The sequence below is a fragment of the Alligator sinensis genome, unplaced genomic scaffold, assembly GCF_000455745.1.
Source record: "Alligator sinensis unplaced genomic scaffold, ASM45574v1 scaffold280_1, whole genome shotgun sequence".
Classification (NCBI taxonomy): domain Eukaryota; kingdom Metazoa; phylum Chordata; order Crocodylia; family Alligatoridae; genus Alligator; species Alligator sinensis.
Genome location: NW_005841835.1, coordinates 350,574 through 356,573, shown reverse-complemented (window position 1 = coordinate 356,573; position 6,000 = coordinate 350,574). Strand labels below are relative to the sequence as shown.

At 45.9% G+C, this 6,000-nt stretch overlaps 1 protein-coding gene across 5 annotated transcripts in view; it reads left to right on the top strand.

Annotated features, from left to right (window-relative positions):
• Window positions 1–6,000, top strand: part of ESRRB (estrogen related receptor beta) — a 162,700-nt gene that overhangs the window by 114,174 nt on the left and 42,526 nt on the right. The window lies entirely within an intron of this gene.

The window sequence follows — 6,000 nt, the reverse complement described above, 5'->3', positions numbered from 1 at the left end:
AGGAAAAGAGACACTCCCTTCAGTGCAGCATCCTTGCCTGCTGCTCCCTAATTGATTGCCTGCTAACATGTAACAGATGGGAAGGAACGAGTTAAGTGAGGATTTCTCTTGTCTTTGCAGTCCTCTTACAATGGCTTGGCCCAGCAATTGGGGAACCGCAATGCCCTTCTCCGTCAGAACAGCATAGTTCAGCCTCATGCAGCTGAGGTGGAAGTCTCTATTCCATCAGGGTGCTGAGAGCTGGAGAGAGAGAGGCAGAAGTGGGGAGGAAGCAGGCCTAGGTTTTGGTTTGCAAACCAGTGAAATAGGCAGATTCTAGGAGCAGAAAAGCCTCCTATGCATTGAGCTGAAGACTAATTGAGCTGTAAGGTGTGAGCATGGCTGGAGGCAGAAGGGCAGAGATAGAAGCGACCTTTAGATACCAGTAAGAATTTCTAAATCAGCAGCCAGACCCCTTAATATGCCTTTTTTGCATGTGAGAAGCATGCACAAGTGTGTGTTATATGTGCTGGGGTATAACCCATCACATTACTTGTTAGCATAAAGAACCTTTTTGTGGCTATAATGTCCAAGAGGGGTAGTGCCTAGAGCTCCAGTAGATTCCACAGTTGTGTGCCTGCTGCAAGAACCTAGGCAGACAGGTGCCATCTGGAGGTTGTTTTCAGTTCTGGTGCTGACACCCTTCACGGCCTTGGGCAAGTTAGTTCACTCCTCCATGCTGCCATTTCTCAGTCATCAAGACTAAGGACAATTCATTTGCATGGGACGGCGAAAATAGCAGCAAACACAGGCCACATGCTTGCACTGTCCCATAATCAGCAGACTAAAGGAGATGAGGGCTCTGAACTGTAAGGCAGTGGTTCACCTGAGAGCACAAGTCATTGGTGCTCTCCAGCTGCACTCCCTGTTGGTTTCAGAGTGGCATTTCAGGATGCAAAATCCAGTGGTTTGGCAAGGGAATATTTGTTGATCCTCTTACTCCCCATGCTAGTGCCCCCATTGTGACCAGGGAGGATGCTCTTTTTGAAGCCTTTTTATTTAAAAGGTTGACAGAGCTGGTTTTCTTATATCAACTTTAGTACTCGCTCTTCCCCCTAAACTGCTAGACATCTAGAGCTAGGATCTGGGACACATCTGAGCATGCTGTAGGAGCCATCTCTTTTTCAAGTTGTGGGAGAAGATGGACTAAGGAATAGGAGGGTAAAGGCTCATTATAGACAGGGCCAGTTGGAATTTTCCCATCACTGATTGTCTGCAGCTTAAAGACCAGCTAGGTTATTGTGTAGTGGATGTTCAATAATTGCCATATTTTCTCACATACAATATGCACCTTTCCCCCAACAACCAGCTGCTGGAAATTGTAGTGTTCATTACTTGTGAGAAATACAGTAAGAGCAAGTTCTGCCATTTACTGGTGAAACCAAAAGTAGAATCTGACAGAGAGCAGAGCAATGAGGATGCTTTATTCCCTGGCTGCTGCTACTCAATTACTTACAATAAGGAAAGTTCTTTTTTCCCTTCACCCCACCTTTCAGAAACAAGGTATTATGTTCTGGTGTGTAGAGAATATGATATCTGTAAAACTAAAAATGTCTCAAAGCTCCAAATAGGCAATAAAATAAATTTAAATGGCTGTACTCCCCATTCCCTTCCGTGTAGATCACCATGTATTGTCCTCAAAGCCCCCTAAAAGCCCAGCAAATTATATCACAGGTAGTACTTGAGCTTGCAGTTAGTGGAGACCCAGAAAAAGATGTGCATTTTACATCCTGTTCTAACGGGGCAGATTCTGGATCTTGTAAACCTCACCCTCAGGACACATAGCTGAACACAATTGCCATGGTAGGACATAGAAGATAGGTGATTTTTGAAACAGCTGGGGCTTATACCATTTTGGGATTAAAATATGGACAATGCAGCTCATTCACTTCCCTGGGGTAGGTAGGATGATTTATAAAGAATTTGTAACAAAACCATAGCTTTCTAGCATTGCTGGCTGATGTTCTACTTCAACTGGCCACTGGGAACTTCATAGCAAAAACCTAACCTACTGATACTTGCTAAAGGTGAATCCCCTTGGCAGTGGAAAACCTATAACAGGACTGAGCAGTTGTGTTTCCCTTTGGTAGAGAAGAGTGGTACATGCATGCGGGTGTTCCCACTAGCCCTCTTTCATACTTACCCCCTTTCTGTGTTATTTTTCAGCTCTAAGGTCACAGCTCAGCAACAGAAATGTTCAGGAAGTTCCTTTACAGCAGCATTAATACAACCTGAGTGTTCTCACACGCTGCTCGCATCTATTGGCAGAATCCTCTCTGATACTGCAGTCCACCAACTCTGATGAGATGGCCAACCCTGCCCCCAAAACCAGTTGTTTTTATCTGAAAAAACAGACTCTTACTAAATGCAGACTTGCAAAGGGATCTCAGCAGGGCAGTTTCTGTGGGGCCTATTAAATTACTTATGTTTTCTAGTTACATTCCTATGGTCATTAAAATATAGAAAAGCACAATAATAGCAAAGTATTGCGGGTCCTTGTCCTGCAGGCTACCGCGTAGGCACAGACTCTGGTGTTCCTGGGGTGTGCCACTGATTCTGGTAGTGCTGTGTGGGAGAGCAGAAGCTCATCTGCCTGGAGCAGTTAAAGGAGTGACATCTCTGAAGATACTGTTGACTCCAGCTTTATGTGTGTGACTGCCATGATGTCATCACACACTCTTGATGCTCTCATCAGCTTTCCAACTTGCGGTTCCTTGTTTAATATTCCATCCTTTGCTACCTTGAAACTTAGGCTGCTGAATCTATATGTGGGCACCTTAATAAATCTCCTGATTTTACAAAGTGTGGATGGGAATTGCAAGATGCTCTGCATTTTTTTAAATCAGGCCACTTATTTAGATGCCCAAGTATGGGTTTAGGAGTCTCAGGGTCTTAATCCCTTGCACTCATTTCTCTCAAATGACCAGATTTTCCCTCAGGTTTTCACAACTATTGATGCTTGAAGTTCCAGACTAAAGGGGGCATTTGTGATAAAATTAAACAGAATCAACCCTGCAAACTGTTACTTTCACACAGTATCAGTGTTAACATTAAATGAGCAGGAGGAGGAATTGGTGCCTAGGGAGAGGCATTGCTGAACTGGAGCCTTTACTGGTGCAAAGGTCCCACTAGATTATTTCCAGTATCTGATCCAAATAAGTAAGTCCAGCAACTAAACTGAAATCAGAGATGAAAAGGTAAGCAGTGAAGGGGGAAGAATGACAGAAGAGGATAGGGGAGCATGAAAAAGAAAACTCAGGGCTAAAGCTGAATAGCTTTAGTTTGAGGAGTTTCCCAGAAACTTCTGTGTCTGATCCCTCAGACATCCTCCCAGTAAGCTGGAGATGTGTTTGCATGAGGGCAGGATCAGTATAAGTGGATAAGCAGAGGTGCAGTCCGTATTGGGCCTTTCACTGACACTATTTCTGAGCTCATCTCTGCAACAGAAGCTCAGTAGACCTCGTAAACAGGAGCTTTGTGGGATGCTGCCAAGTTCTCAGGGCCCCGGGGAGCATTCCTTGCTCCTCCCTGTCCCAGCAACACGTTCTTTAGACACAGTGAAAAGGTGGAGCTGCAGCTGGCACTCATGCGTTTTTGCAGGCACTTTCTCCATAGAAGTGCATATGACTACATTGGAAATTATGCTACAAACTTCTTGGCAGCCACTGGTCCTCATTTTACCGAAAATGGGGTCATTTTAGTGCGCTCCACCATAAAGAAATCCTGCTATCTAACATGTTAATAGTCGATTGCCCGGGCCTGGCATCCCCCAGCTGAAACCCCCCAATGTACGTTTCAGGCCTTACTGAATCCAGGCTTGCAGGCCCCTGGAAGGTGGAGCAGTGTTCGCTCCCTTTTACAGCAGGGCTAACTGAGAGAGGATGTCATTCACCCTGTGTGGCCACAAAACAAACCTATGGCAGAGCTAGGGAAAGGGCAGAGCCTTGCTTTAATTGCTCTGCCTGCCTCTGCCTTTGGCAGTGTCAAGTCATTTCTGAGGTAAATAATGTACAGTGATGTCAGGGGAATCCCACCAGCTGTGTTTGGATCAGAGATAAACATGGGTTTAAGGCAAAGAAAGCTCCTGTAATGAGGGGCAGTTCAGAACACAGCCTCTTAGAAAGTCAGACTAACCCCTTTTCTAGCCTTCTAATACCCAATGCACATGCAAACTTGCCACAAATTCATACCCACGCATACAGGTTCTCATGCCTGAGCAGAGGTGCACTGTTCTGCAGGGAGTCGCTGACCTGCATGGCCTTCTCCCTCCTTTCCCTTCCCCCAGCTGTCACAGCGAGCCCAGAGTCCTGCTAGCCTCCCTTCCCCAGAGCACCCGGAGCATGGTGGCTGCGCTGGCAGCATGACCCCCAGCCACGGCAAGGCTGCTGGAATTCCGATGAGTTAATCTCATCACTTTATCACAGGGCACTTACAAAAATTACAAGGCAGTATGATCAGCTCAGCTGTGCTGGCAGCCTGCCGCAGGGCCCATAAAAGAAATTGAGAGACAAAAAAAAAAAAAGTCAAAGAACTTTGCTAAAGTTGGGAAGACAGTTGTTTTTCTTGGATGAGTTTTGCTTGGCTGACGCTGACTGCGTCTTTCTCTCCTCTGTGGTGTCCTTAGTTCCTCCCAAACTACAGAGCACTGTCAAGCAAAGGAATCTTCCTCTGCTATAGCACTTAGTCCTGCCTACAGCTGATAACACATTTTTGAGCCAAGTGTACGCCCGATGTAATTCTGCACAACTGAATGGAGTTCTCACCCCAGTGGGGGACTCATGTCAGAGGGGGCACAATGAGCCTGATTCTCAGCTGGCTTGGCTCTTTGTGTTTACACACAAAGTAGGTATAAAATTGCTGCTGTTCTGATTTGGTGGCATATGCCACCTACTTTGCACAAGTACAAATAAAGGTACAAGGCAAGAGGCAGGGAAGAATCTGTCACAAGATATGAAAGAAGCCTAGAAGTACATATAGAGTGTGGAAGTGGAATAAAGAAACTCCAGTTTCTGGGTGTGTGGTTTGCCTACATGTTCCCCAGGTAGCCAAAAAGTCTGCTACACAAGAGACCACTTCTTTGTCACTTCGAAGGCCTGGCCTGAGAGGTAATGAACAGGGTTCAAATTGCACTTTGACTGTGGGGCGGGGGGGCCTGCAAAAAAATTGGGCTGCCTATCACAATGCCCTAATAAAATCACAGACCCCCCCAGGTTATGGTTTTCAAATCTTACAGGGGGGCTCCTGTTTCTTATGGGAGGCGGGGGGTCAGCCCTCCCTGAGCTCCCCGCTAATTCAAACCCCGGTGACGAGCATCCTTTGGCTCTGAAGTGGTTGCTGTGCACAAATGTCATTGACACATGCATGGACACACTAGTCTTTGCAGGGTAGATGGTTAGTCTGATAGTATTGGAGCTTACTCAGGATGTGTCCCAGTGTCTTGCTTGACAACTGTATCATCAGACCAGGGTCTCTGGGAAACTCCAGAGTCATCCTTCAATCAGCATGTGATGAGTTTGAGCCATAGCAGGATGAGCCGTCATTACTGTCCATTTGATATAAGAACACACAAACTGCATAGCAACACAATAGGTTATAGCTGCATAATGAGATGATTATTTGGTGCCTGATGCAAAACAGAAGTGATAGCCCTACTCTAAACTCGTGTAAAGTGATGGGACTTGTCGGGGGATGAGTCCTCGCTTGGAAAACAGGAAGGCAGTACAGACCAAATTTCTTGGGATGAGGCTGCTCCATTTCCTCACTTGTATGAGCTTGTGGCCAGGGCCTCAAGGCTTTTGAGCCTTTGGCTTCCTGGGTTCATATATCTAGAGGAGTTCATTTATGACCTTGGGATCAAGCCTGAATCTTAATTTCCATTTTTCAGAGATATTTGATATGTGGCTGGCTATTGTCATTCAAGTGCTGTCCTTTCATGGGTTATAGATGCAACAGAAGACACTT